At 35.8% G+C, this 14,977-nt stretch overlaps 2 gene segments (V, D, J or C); both read right to left on the bottom strand.

The window, feature by feature from the left end:
• Positions 1-1,918: 1,918 nt before the first annotated feature.
• Positions 1,919-2,233, bottom strand: LOC306772222 (Ig kappa-b4 chain C region-like). The segment is given in 1 exon: positions 1,919-2,233.
• Positions 2,234-10,782: 8,549 nt separating this feature from the next.
• Positions 10,783-11,097, bottom strand: LOC306772221 (Ig kappa-b4 chain C region-like). The segment is given in 1 exon: positions 10,783-11,097.
• Positions 11,098-14,977: the final 3,880 nt, after the last annotated feature.

Here is a 14,977-nt window from a genome sequence, read left to right as displayed (position 1 = left end):
TCAAATGTTATCGTATGTCTATAATTAGTAATATTCTTACACTCGTTATAAATATTAATGATAAAAAAAAAAAACTAAGCCAAACATGAAATTCAGTTCACACTGACTTTTGTACAACACACAAACAAATACCTTAAAAACTCAGGAGACTATTGCATAGTCTAATGTGAAATAGAAATATTCTTATTTATTTTAATGTGAGGTAAATGTAGAAAATGTTGCTTTTTACATTTTAAATGTCTAAAATGTCTTTGAAACAATAAGTTTCTTTTCTGAAAATGACAGAAAGAATCAAACACTCCATATTATTCAGAATAAGCTTGATTAGCAAACACGTCAACCATCATCATGACAGACAACAAACACACTCACATCTAGCTGCTGAGATGCACATTTTACTCTGTAACATGTTGTTATCTCCACTTTACAGCAATGTTGTTCTGTCTCACACAAAGCTTCAGTTTCTTCTACAAACATTAAAACTCATATTGATCAGAGCAGCAGATGTGTTCCTCCTGTCCCCCCCACACACAGCTGCTGTCCTGGGCTTCAGTCAGCTCCTCTAGACCTCACACTGGTTCCTGTGGAGGGACTGGGTCTGTCTGTGGTCATGATGGAGGACCTTGCAGGAGAACAGCTCCCCTTTCATCCAGCGCTCCTGGCTCAGACTCAGATCAATTATTGATTTTACACTTTTAGATTTCATTAAGTTTATGTTAAATGGAAAAATGTATTCTCAGGTTTGGATGAAAAATAAAATAAATTCTTCTGGTCAAAGATAAAAAGAAAGAAATATGTCTAACTGAACAGAGTTACAGATTTGGACCAATTTATATAAATAATAAACAACAGATGGTATAAAAACTCATAATGTCTCAGTTTTTGCCTCTTGTGTCTCCAGCACGTTTTGGACAAATGTTTTCTTACAAACTGAGCTGCATTTCTCCTGAATGAACCATTTTCTATGACTTTTCTGTTTCACTAAAGCAGGTGCACGTTGGTCTTGTTAAAGGATTTTGCATGAATTTATGCTTCACTGCTCCTCAGAGTGTAAGTTTCTGTGTTGAAGAGCATGAACTGTTTTCTGAGTTTTTTTAAAAAAATAAAAACTACAAGATGATGTTTGTTTTAGATGTGATGGTAGTCGGGGTTCCTGAGTCAGACTGAGAAGAGTTTTATATGTTTATATCATGTTTTGTGCAGTTTCCCTCAAATGACAATTTACCAATAGCACCTGTTTTTGAAGAGTTTTCTGACTCAGACTAATAAATCCATGTCTGTTCGTGTTGTTTAGACCAAACCTCAGCACCACAGGAAACTCAGATGTAGATATTGATCTCAGTTAGTTCCTTACAAAACTTGAAGGAACCAAAATGTCTTATAAAAAAGTCTTCTTTTTTATAACCAATAATTTACAACAAAGTAGTAACAATTCAAATTTCTTCATTCTATACACATATTTACTGACCAAATGCAAAACAAGGAATATCATACTATAGATAGTAATTTCTACTTCATAATTTTTTCTGTGAAAATGTGGTAAATTTGTGGTGTTTCATATAGATGATATAAATAATGTATAGTCCTGTGACTGCAGGTGGAAATTAGCATATTTGCTAAAACATGTTTCCCTCTGAGGTAAATATATTGCTGTACATAACCACTTCAATTTATTCAATTTAAATTATAATTGAATTAAATACAAAGTCAGAGATTTATTTAAAGCTGCTGTTTATTTCATTACGTTAATACATTAAAAGGTAAAAAGCACAAGATGACGATGATGAGACCATAGAAAAACATAAAAATGCTGAACAAAAGCCTCCAATTTGATCATATATCACAGCAAAATGATGTGAATCTTCATCCAGATCTTGATGAAAGCAGCAGCTTCCAGACAGGAAGTGCTGCTGAAGCTCTACTCTGAGCAGCGGTCAGGCTGCAGGGTTTGAATGACAGGACTCTGTCCAGTCTGACTGGCCTCACAGCTCACTGAGCCCACACTCCTCCACTGGTCTGCAGGGAGGCTCAGGGTGCTGCTCCAGCTGTAGAGGCCATCACTCCCCTGGACCTCCAGGCTCTGTGACACCCCCGAAGACCTGGTGCTGCCCCCCACCTTCCAGCCCAGACTCCAAGTGGAGGGGAAACCCCCAGTGGACAGACACACCAGTGTGACACTGCTCTGCTTCTCCTCCTCTTTGGATGGAGGGAGGACGGTCAGGGTGGGCCGCATCACACCCACTGGAGGAGAGAAGAGGAAGAAAGACACAGAAATGATGATGAAAGCAGATTAAAAAGGTTCTAAAATAACGATTAATAATGATTATTGATCTTCATATGTGTCTCCGTCGGTCCTGTGATGATTTTCTGATGTTGAAACTGACAGAGCTGAAACACTCATGTGAACACAGCTCAGAGTTTGTCTTCTGTCTCTTTCACTTCCTTTAAACTTCATGTAAAACAAATGAAGCATGAACACAACGCCCAACGGCATTTACTGATAAAATCATGTTTTTCTTAAAGGTGGAGTATGTAAGATTTTCAATATTTTCAAAATAAATTAACTAAAAAAATAACTACAATCATAATTAGATAGTTTTTATAAAACATGTAGGTTCCAGTCTGTCCATATTTGATGTGTCTTATTAAATAACAAGTTTAATTAATGACAAAGACACTTCTTAAATGTTTGCCTACCAGTAAACAAAAGCATTTTTTGTCATTTGTCATTAATTAAACTTGTAATTTAATAACACATCAAATATGGACAGACTGGAACTTACATGTTTAAAAAAACTATCTAATTATGATTGTAGTTATGTTATTAGTTAATTTATTTTGAAAATATTGAAAATCTTACATACTTCACCTTTAAACAGAATTTTAGAGACATTTTAAACAGAAATAAAAATGAATTTTGATGAGAAAAACTAAAAACAATTAAAAGCATCGATGTCAGAAGGTAAAGTTGACAGATTTTTTTAACTCATTGTCTCTAAGCTGAATTCAAAATAAGAAAATGAAAGTTTAAAGAAAATTGTCTGAACAATAATAATCAAAACATGTTTTCCTGATCCTACAACACACATGTCTCCTTCCCTGAAAGAATATTGATCTCTGCAAAACTTCTTTTCAGACTCAGCTTTGGTCTATAACAAGAAAAACTTACAATAAACTCAATAAACTGATAACCAATAAATTTGGTTTCAATAAATTCATTGAAAAATTTATTCACAACTTTTTGAAAGAAAGAAAATATTTGTGGTACTTACAGTCAACGATGAGTTTGGTTCCGCCACCAAAAGTCCACCACAGTGATACAAACCCATTAAGTGGTCGTACAAAAACCTCCTGATCTACGAAGGAACATCTTTCCACTGAAAATGAACTATATCCCAGATAAAATTTAACTGTTTCTATTTTAGTTCAATTGCACATTTAAAACTTAAAGTTTTTGTTAATTTAAACTGATTAATTTTATTTTATTTGATTAAATTTAAGGGAAAGAAGCAAAGTTTTCTCTGTAATGCTATTATATGCAAAATATTTGTTTTCTGACTGTAAAAAAAACTAAATGTAAATTGATTTTTTTTTTTTACCATTTTTCTTTTCAAATTATATCTATTACATCAATAAGTTTGCAACAGTACATGAAACTAATAAAATACTACATAAAGGGAATATAAAAATACACATACCCACCAAAGAAAACCTTTTTAATCCATTTACTGATGTAATTTAGCTGTAATTTTATACATGTGTTTCTTTTCCATGAAGATCCTAAATGTTTTAAAACCAAACCGTTTTCATGATTTTGTGTCCAACATTGTCTTGATTGTGTTGAGAGCAGAGAAATCATTTCCATAGAGAGAAGACTTTGCATCATCAGCTGATCCTCCAGAGAACTGAGAAGGTTTATAGTCCTGTGAGTTCAACACTGCAGGACTCAGATCTGTCAGTCAACATGGCAGAAAGCACAACCACCATGACCTTCATCACCATCCTCATCTGGACGCTGCTCTGCTGCTGTTTTACAGGTTCATTCACTCAGCAACATTTCAAACATGACGTGCTGCCTTTTCTCTCATTTCTTTCTGCTGATAAATGAATGACTTGTTTTTGTCTGCAGGATGCAGCGGTCAGGTGACGGTGACTCAGCCTCCTGTAGTGACATTTACTCTTGGATCCACAGTCACTCTGAAATGTACAACCAGTCCTGCTGTGTATTCAAACTGTAATAATGTAGGCCAGTGCATGTTCTGGTATCAGCAGAAATCTGGACAGACTCCAAAGCTCCTGATAAGACATGTGAACATAAGGCACACCGATACACCATCCCGGTTTAGTGGCAGTGGAAGCAGCTCTGACTTCACTTTGACCATCAGTGGAGTGAAGGCTGAAGATGCTGCAGTTTTACTGTCAGAGTTTACATAAAGTTGGAGAAACATGGCCGTTCACACAGTGATTTGTAGTGGTACAAAAACCTCCTTCAGTCAGACTGCAGACACACTGAGCTGTTACAGCAGGAACTGACTGCAGCTGCTGAAGAGGAAGAGACTCTGACACAGACCACTGAACACAGAGCTCACAGTAACACCACCAAGCACTGAATATTTTCACAAGCACTTTTAAACATTTTTGGGTCTATTTAAACCAAAAGTTAAAACAGATTAAGGTATTCACTAATTGAAGTAATAGCGGAGGTTATAAAAACACCAGAAATTAAATGAAAATACTTCATTAATCCCCAAAGGGAAATTCAATATTGTAGTATATAATAATAGTTAATTTGAGGAGGTCTTGTTCTGGAGGCTGATGGCTGCTGGCAGGAATGATTTTCTGTATCTTTCAGTCTTGCATCGGACCTGAAGAAGCCTCTCACTGAACACACTTTGTTGTTTCATCACTGTGTTGAAGAGGGTGTGAAGAATCCTCCATCATCTTCATCAGCTTGTGCAGCATTCTTCTTTGGACAATCAGCTCCAGCGGCTCCAGAGTTACTCCAAGCACAGAACCAGCTTTCTTGATCAGTTTGTTGATTCTCTTCAAGTCTCTGGTTAAGATGCTACTACCCCAGCAGATGGCTACAAAGCTGACTGCACTCTCCACAACAGACTTATAGAAGATATGCAACATCTTGGTGCAGACGTTAAAAGATCTCAACTTCCTTAAGAAGTACAGTCTGCTCTGACCTTTCTTGTAGATGTAGTCAGTGTTGCATTTCCAGTCCAGTTTGTTGTCCAGCTGAACTCCAAGATACTTGTATTCCTCCACCACCTCCACCTCCTCTCCCAGGATGGAAACAGTGCTTTGTTTATTCTTGTTCCTCCTGAAGTCAACAATCATCTCTTTTGTTTTGCTGGTATTTAATATAAGATGATTGTCACCGCACCATTTAACAAACTGACTGACCAGTTCTCTGTACTCTGCTTCTTGTCCATCCCTGATACACCCCACAACTGCAGAGTCATCAGAGTATTTCTGCAGATGACAGGACTCAGAGTTGTACTGGAAGTCTGAGGTGTACAGTGTGAAGAGGAATGGCCAGAGTACAGTTCCTTGTGGTGCACCAGTGCTGCTGACCTCCATCTCAGACACACAACCTTTCAGTCTCACAAACTGTGGTCTGTTTGTGAGGTAGTCATAGATCCTGGTGGTTGTGGAGATGTCCACCTGGAATTTATGGAGCTTCTCACATAATAAATCAGGCTGAATGGTATTAAAAGCACTTGAGAAATCAAAGAACATGACCCTCAGAGTGCTGCCTGAATGGTCCAGATGAGTGTTCTCTCTGGAGCAGGTATATGATGGCATCTTCAACCCCAAGTCCATTACGATATGCAAACTGTAATGGGTCCTGAAAGGTGTTTACTTGCTTGTTGAGGTGAGCCAGTAAGAGTCTCTCCAGGACTTTCATGATGTGAGATGTCAGGGCAACTGGTCTGTAGTCACTTGGTTTAGCTGGTTGTGTTTTTTTAGGCACTGGAACGAGGCAATAGGTTTTCCACAGCACTGGGACTCTATTTAGTCTCAGACTGGTGTTGAAAAGGTGCTGGAGAATCAGACATAGTTGTTTTGAGCAGGTCTTTAGAACTCTGGGATTGACACCATCTGGACCTGCAGAAAAGAAGATATCTTAATATTGCTACTTGATAAACACTTCAGCTAAAGTCATATGTGAACTACAATAAGTTGAATTAATTAAAAAAAGATTTAATTTTCATTGGTAATATTTTCCCCCAACAATGACATTATACTATGAAAACAAAACAATGAGAAAAGATCAAACAAACAAACAGAAGAACACACTGATAGTTTTCACTCTGAGGATGAAAAGCAAAAATTTTCATTAACAAATCAAAATCAAATCAAATCAAATCAAATCAAATCAAACTTTATTTATAAAGCACTTTTCCTACAATAAAATGCAACACAAAGTGCTTTACATGATAAAAAAAAAAAAAAAGTAAACACAACAAAGAAAATCCATCAGCCCCTCCCTTCTCACATTCAGACGCATACACACCCATACACACACCCACACAACATCAATTTCAACAGTACTCTTAAACATGATGCATGCACCTACTTAGTTATTTATTGCTGAGCACAGATGAGCCTGGTAAGGAACACCATCGCAGGAGCAATCTGCACCAGGAGTCAATCAGACAACAGTACCAGGGGCACCGTTACAGACCAAAGCATGAAAGGTGCCACTGCAGCCATGGCCATTATGACACCCAGTGCAGAGAGCTCCCTCTGAGGAAACACTGGAAAATATCCTAAAATTGATAAAATACATTAAAAGAAAAATAAAATAAAATAAAATAGTAGTAATAATAAAAACAAGAAATATTTCAATTAAAAACAATACAATAAAGATTATAAAAGCAGATTAAAAAAAAAAAAAATCCCTAATTAAAAGCTAAGTTAAAAAGGTGAGTTTTGAGCCTGTTCTTAAAAACATTAATGTTCTCTGCTGCCCTCAGGTCCTCCGGCAGACTGTTCCAGAGACGGGGGCCATAATATTGAAAAGATGCCTCCCCATGGGTACGAGTCCTGACTTTCGGAATAACTAGAAAACCAGCGCCAGAGGACCTCAGGGTCCGCGAGGGCTTATAAAGTAAAAGTAGTTCAGAAAGATAAGAAGGCCCAAAACCGTTAAGACATTTATAAACTAGCAAAAGAACCTTAAAATCTTAAAAGATGAACCACAAGTTTAATGACAGCATTGGAAAGTAGAGAGAAACCATAGAGAGAAATTCATCTGCTTGGTAACATCAGACATTCAGCCTTTAAATTGAAGTTTGATCAGTTTTTGCTTATGTGTAACAGGATAATATCTGAAAAAACAAGGCGTTTATAATGAATCAAAATGATTATCTGACCATAACTGCAGTGTTGATAGTTTTGTTAGTAGGAGACCCATGAATATATGCAAATAAACAACAATAATGGATTAGATTTATATTGTGTCTCCTGCCAGTATTCATTCTGTCCACATTTACAGTAGCGATTAGTGTTTCTGTCTTTCATCAAATGTGATTCATCCATACAACTAAACTTATAGATTAGTTCATTTGAAATAGGTTAAAGTTAGAAAAGAAAATTCTATTGAATATTTGGTTGTTTTGGAAAATGCAATCAGATTGTATCATTTTGATCTCACTCTATCCTGCCTGAATATGCTTGAAAAATATCAGTAATTACTGAAAATGGGTTTCAACAAATGTGGTGTTATAAATGATGCCATTGAACTTTTTTAATCCTGTTGCATCACTCTTAACTTTTTCTACTCTGATCTTATAACATGCAAGCAACCTGCCTTATTGAAAGTTCATGATGGCATTAAAATAGAAATGTTTTTCCTCAGTTTCATCTGAATAATTCTAACCATATGTTAAATGATGGGAGATCATTTGGTGTTAACATTTTAACAATTATTTTGGTCTGTTGCCTTCGGTCCTTCAGAAAGAGTGATGACAGGGGGATCCCCACAAACCTGAGTTTATCAGCATTCCACTGATATTAAATATGTCCTGATTAATCAATAGGAAAGGTGTAAAATACTGACACAAAGGTCAGTCTGTCTGGTGCAGCTACATGTTTTGTTTCTACTATGCAGTTACTGGCAGTATTGTAGTCCAGGGTATTGGCAGGTATACAGAGTATACCTACTTATTTTTCAGTTTGCATTAAGTACACTGACTTCTAAAGCCCCTGTGATGTTTTTAAGGTTACAAACATTCCCATGAGCCCTGCGATGGACTGGAGACCTGTTCAGGGCGTACCCTGCCTTTCGCCCAAAGACTGCTGGGATAGGCCCCAGCATCCCCGCGACGCTTGATCGGATTAAGCGGTTAGGTTAATGAATGAATGAATGAAAACATCCCAATGAACGTAAATCAGCATCTCAGCTCATGTTATCAATGCCACACTGGTGCATTTAGCCAGCAGCTCCAATTTTCGACTGTCCAGAGACATAATAAAGATGTTTATATGTTTTTTTTTTGTTTTTTTTTAAGGGCAAACTGTTGAGAGTCTACCCATTTCTTGAGGGACCACTACATCACTGGTAACAGCCTGTAACTTGCAGGTAAATCTGTTCTACATCTTCTTAGATTCACTGAGAAAATGTTTGCAGAAACATCTCGCAGCTGCTGGAAATGATCCTTCTCTGACAGCCTATCACGCACTTAAAAATGTGCGCTACCAGTCAAAAGTCTGGACACATTCAATGGGAAACTGTGTCCAAACTTTTGATTGGTGCTTTAAGTTTGACCAATAGATGTCATTGTTGTTGTTACTCATTTATTTTATTATTATATTGTTATTATTTAATGTTAGTTAAACTTTGTTTCTAATTAAAGTAAATATTAGTCAGTCAAAAATATTTTATTTGTACAATGTTCATTTTATTTCCCGTAGAAATCAAACAAATAAATTTGATTATGATGATGACCTACAAGTGTGTTTGAATGCAGCTGGAAATCAATCAACAAATAGCTGCAACATGCAGATTTTTTTTCCATTTTACAGCAATAGTCGTGTATCTAATGTCACAAAGGCCAAATCCAGACACATTAAATTCTATTAAATATTAACAATCTACAAATTTCCACCTAAGACACACACGCAACACATCCTGTCTTATTCATCTTGAATGATTTTATCTGTTTGTTCGCATATGGATTAAATGAAAGTCTCATTTTACTATGATGCCATTTGAGCCAAACTTTTATAATATTTTCAAACAACCAGGAAGCAATCTGTTTCAAACTTTGCACATGGTTCCCAATTTTCAATTGAATGCAGTGTTGTCACATATTTCTAAAAGAAATCCACATAAGTATACAAAAAGTTTCAGAATTAATTAATAAATTATTTCAATAATATTTATGGAATTTGATGTGATTTTTTTCTGTGTGTGTGTTTCTTGTTGTGTGTAATAATTAGTTAAACTGTAAAAGATGACTTTCCGATGGCTTTTATCTATAATTGAGATATTGTGTGTACATTGGGGGAGAAGGGAGTGTGTGGAGGGATGCAAACCAGAATTCTCACCAAGGGCTCTAAAGTGGCTCCAGACTGAGATAGTATTGAACTGAAACATATCAATTATTTATTTTTCTATTCAGGTTTAATTATGAAGAGATAAAATAAAAACAACATATATATGCTGAGGTTTAGATACAAAAAAATGCTGCTTATGGTAAAAAATAAAATTAATAAATAAACATGTTCAACTGAACACAGTTACAGATTAATCAGTTTATGTAACTAAAAAACAACTGATATTAACTTACAATGTCTCAGTTTTTACCTCTTTTGCCTCCAGCACATTTTGGACAAACGTTTTGAAACTGAGCTGCAATTCTCCTGTATGAACCGTTTTCTTTCACTTTTCTGTTTCACTAAAGCAGGTGCACGTTGGCTTTGTTAAAAGGACTTTGCATGAATTTATGCTTCACTGCTCCTCAGAGATTAAGTCCCTCTGTTAAAGAGTCTGAACTGTTTTCTGATTCTTGATATAAAACTACAAGATGATGTTTTTATTCGCCATCATGTAGTCAGGATTTCTGAGTCAGACTGAGAAGAGTTTTATAGGCTTATAAAGAATTTTTGTAATTTTGAAACTATTTCTTGCTTTTGTCTGAAGGAGGATCATAATGTTTTGCGATTTGCGATTCTCCTTCAAATGACAATTTACCAAAATCACCTGATTTATCAGCTTGATTTATCAAGCTGATAAATCCATGTCTGTTATTGTTGTTTGGTCTGAACTTCAACACCACAGGAAACTCAGATGTAGATAATGATCTCAGTTAGTTCCTTCAGAAACCTGAAGGAACCAAAATGTCTGATATAAAAGATTTTTTTTTTTTTATAAACCATAATTTACAACAAAGTAGGAACAATTTCAATTTTCTTTTCATGCAATACACATATATAATGACCAAATACAAAAATATGTCATGTCATACTACTCATACTATATTTCTCCCTCATATTTTTGGGGAAAATATATTGCGGTCATGACCAAGTTAATTTCAATGAAATTGAAAACAAAGTCAGAGATTTATTTAAAGCTGCTGTTTATTTCATTACATTCATACATTAATAAGTGAAAAGCACAAGATGACGATGATGAGACCATAGAAAAACATAAAAATGCTGAACAAAAGCCTCCAATTTGATCAAATATCACAGCAAAATGATATGAATCTTCATCCAGATCTTGATGAAAGCAGCAGCTTCCAGACAGGAAGTGCTGCTGAAGCTCTACTCTGAGCAGCGGTCAGGCTGCAGGGTTTGAATGACAGGACTCTGTCCAGTCTGACTGGCCTCACAGCTCACTGAGCCCACACTCCTCCACTGGTCTGCAGGGAGGCTCAGGGTGCTGCTCCAGCTGTAGAGGCCATCACTCCCCTGGACCTCCAGGCTCTGTGACACCCCCGAAGACCTGGTGCTGCCCCCCACCTTCCAGCCCAGACTCCAAGTGGAGGGGAAACCCCCAGTGGACAGACACACCAGTGTGACACTGCTCTGCTTCTCCTCCTCTTTGGATGGAGGGAGGACGGTCAGGGTGGGCCGCATCACACCCACTGGAGGAGAGAAGAGGAAGAAAGACACAGAAATGATGATGAAAGCAGATTAAAAAGGTTCGAAAATAACGATTAATAATGATTATTGATCTTCATATGTGTCTCCGTCGGTCCTGTGATGATTTTCTGATGTTGAAACTGACAGAGCTGAAACACTCATGTGAACACAGCTCAGAGTTTGTCTTCTGTCTCTTTCACTTCCTTTAAACTTCATGTAAAACAAATGAAGCATGAACACAACGCCCAACGGCATTTACTGATAAAATCATGTTTTTCTTAAAGGTGGAGTATGTAAGATTTTCAATATTTTCAAAATAAATTAACTAAAAAAATAACTACAATCATAATTAGATTTTTTTTTTTAAACATGTAGGTTCCAGTCTGTCCATATTTGATGTGTCTTATTAAATAACAAGTTTAATTAATGACAAAGACACTTCTTAAATGTTTGCCTACCAGTAAACAAAAAGTGCTTTTTGTCATTTGTCATTAAACTTGTAATTTAATAACACATCAAATATGGACAAACTGGAACCTACATGTTTAAAAAACTATCTAATTGTGATTGTAATTATTTTATTAGTTAATTTATTTTGAAAATATTGAAAATCTTACATACTCCACCTTTAAACAGAATTTTAGAGACATTTTAAACAGAAATAAAAATGAATTTTGATGAGAAAAACTAAAAACAATTAAAAGCGTTGATGTCAGAAGGTAAATTGACAGATTAATTTGAACTTATTGTCTCTAAGCTGAATTTAAAATAGGAAAATGAAAGTTTAAAGAAAACTGTCTTAACAATAATAATCAAAATATGTTTTCCTAATTCTACAACACACGTGTCTCCTTCCCTGAAACTATATGAATCTCTGCAAAACTTCTTTTCAGACTGAGACATCAGCTTTGTTCTATAACAAGAAAAATCTTTCAATAAACTCAATAAACTGATAACCAATTAATTTGGTTGTAATAAATCCATATCATAAAAATTGAATTCACGACTTTTTGAAAGAAAGAAAATATTTGTGGTACTTACAGTCAACGATGAGTTTGGTTCCTCCACCAAAAGTGTACCACAGTGATACAAACTCATTAAGTGGTCGTACAAAAACCCCCTGCTGTCTGAACAAACATCTTTCCACTGAAAATGAACTTTATTCAAGTTTAAATTGGACAATTTCCAACTGAGTTCAATTCCACATTGAAAACTGAAAGTTTTTGTTCATTTAAAGTGATTAATTTTATTTTATTTTGCTCATTTTTAAAGAAAGAATCTGATGTTTTTTTTCTGTACTATATTTTTATGTAAAATATCTGTTGTTTACATGTAAATATATGTAAATATAAATATAGGATTTCAATATTTTACTATTAAAATTGTATAAATAATTTTGGAACAGTAGATGACACCAATTAAATACAACAAAAATGGAAATTAAATATACACATACCCACCACTGCAAACCTTAAAGTCCTGAAGTTTTTCAGTTGTAATTTTATTCATGTCCTTCCTTCACCATGAACATCTTAAATGCTTTAAATCCAAACATTTTTAATTATGATTTTGTGTCCAACATTGTCTTGATTGTGTTGAGAGCAGAGAAATCATTTCCATAGAGAGAAGACTTTGCATCATCAGCTGATCCTCCAGAGAACTGAGAAGGTTTATAGTCCTGTGAGTTCAACACTGCAGGACTCAGATCTGTCAGTCAACACAGCAGAAAGCACAACCACCATGACCTTCATCACCATCCTCATCTGGACGCTGCTCTGCTGCTGTTTTACAGGTTCATTCACTCAGCAACATTTCAAACATGACGTGCTGCCTTTTCTCTCATTTCTTTCTGCTGATAAATGAATGACTTGTTTTTGTCTGCAGGATGCAGCGGTCAGGTGACGGTGACTCAGCCTCCTGTAGTGACATTTACTCCTGGATCCACAGTCACTCTGAAATGTACAACCAGTCCTGCTGTTTACAGGTGGAGTGATGGTAATGAGGGTATGTTCTGGTATCAGCAGAAACCTGGACAGGCTCCAAAGCTCCTGATAAAATATGTGAAAAACCTTCATTCAGGAACAGAATCTCGGTTTAGTGGCAGTGGAAGCAGCACTGACTTCACTTTGACCATCAGTGGAGTGAAGGATGAAGATGCTGCAGTTTATTACTGTAAGAGTTTTCACAGTGGCCCAGTGTTCACACAGTGATTTGTAGTGGTACAAAAACCTCCTTCAGTCAGACTGCAGACACACTGAGCTGTTACAGCAGGAACTGACTGCAGCTGCTGAAGAGGAAGAGACTCTGACACAGACCACTGAACACAGAGCTCACAGTAACACCACCAAGCACTGAATAAGTACAAATTTTTCGCAATCCTGTCAGAAACACTTTGTCCCAAATGTATACCAGCTTGAGGAAGGTATTTACAGATTTTAATTATTTAACCTTTAAAACTAAAGTGCAGACACGTTGTTGAACATTTCATTTCAGTGTTCATTTCACTTGCTCAATAAACAAATATAATACTAAATTCCAGTGATAATAACAATGACAAACCAAGAAAGGATTTGGTTTGTATTTCTTATCAAAACAAACATTGACAATTTCTCACATCCAGCATCATTTCAGCATCATAAAAAACTGAAATACAAGCGGAATTATCTTCAAACAATTGAAGAAAAATATTAAAATAAACATTTAACATGGTTTTTTTTATTGACATAAAAGTAAATTAGACTTTTCTCTGTCTCATAACATATCATGATAATCTTTTAAATTGTGTTGATAAAAAATCAGCAGGTTTTTCCAAAGGAGATGCTGAAAGTCTGAAATGAAGTTTGATGAGTTCTTTGTTTCATCAGTTTGTGTTGTTTCACTATTTTCTCTCACATTTGGATGAAAATGACACTGATATGTCTTTAAAACCACAATATTTAAAGACAAATTAAATCTGTAAGCAGCTGATGAGTTTTGACACAGTTAGTCAGCAGGAAACTCCATGAACCTGTAAATGAGGTGAAAACAAGAAGCAGGTTTTAGAAAAGATTAAAAATGCTCCACTTTCTGGACTACTTCATCAATACGTTGCTGCATCTGCCTTTTAGACTTCTAACATAACTACATGAAACTGTCACTCAAACTAAAAATTAATTCAGTTCTTTTAGTGTTGCGGCTCCAAACATTTAACTTGTCAATGTTTTCCTTTGCAGATTTTACTTTGCTGATATTTGACATGAGACACACAAAAACAATAATGTTGCTCAAATTGTACACGTACAGTAACACTGACAAAAAGTTTGGAGTCGGCTGCCAAAACAGTTGCTTTGACTCTGTGCTGCCATCCTTGTCTGTGTTTTTCTCATGGGCTGATCTACAGGGGGACAAGCGAGGACAAATGCCTCCTTATTTTAAATCTTTCCTCCCCACCTACCCCTCCAACTTTTATGTCCTTTAAATGAAACTAAATACACCTGTTAGTCTAAAAAATTTCTTACATTATTAAAAAAAAACAGATAAACTCATAAAAAGATGATAAACTTAATCTTAAGGTTTCAAAAAAGACTTAAAGCCCCGCATCAACATGCTATGTCTTTCTGCTACACGGCTGTTTATAAGATGCACTGGTCATCAGGAATACCAGGCATTTTCCTGGTGGACCGATTTGTTTTTCTGACTGGTCCATAAAATTATGTAGATCAGCATCCCAACTAATGCTGGGTTGGCCCTTTTAAAGCCCTTTTAAAGCTTTAACTACTGAGATGCCTTTGCCTGAGTATTTCCAACCAGATATCACAAAAATAGCTGAAATCACCAAAGGGTTTCAACACTTATTTTAGTAGTTGTTTCACATATTTCTGTGAGATCAGATTGG

This window comes from Telmatherina bonti, assembly GCF_933228915.1.
Source record: "Telmatherina bonti genome assembly, chromosome: 22".
In the NCBI taxonomy this organism is placed as follows: Eukaryota; Metazoa; Chordata; class Actinopteri; order Atheriniformes; family Telmatherinidae; genus Telmatherina; species Telmatherina bonti.
Note: the sequence above shows the minus strand (reverse complement) of the source record. Positions and strands in the feature narration are given on the sequence as shown.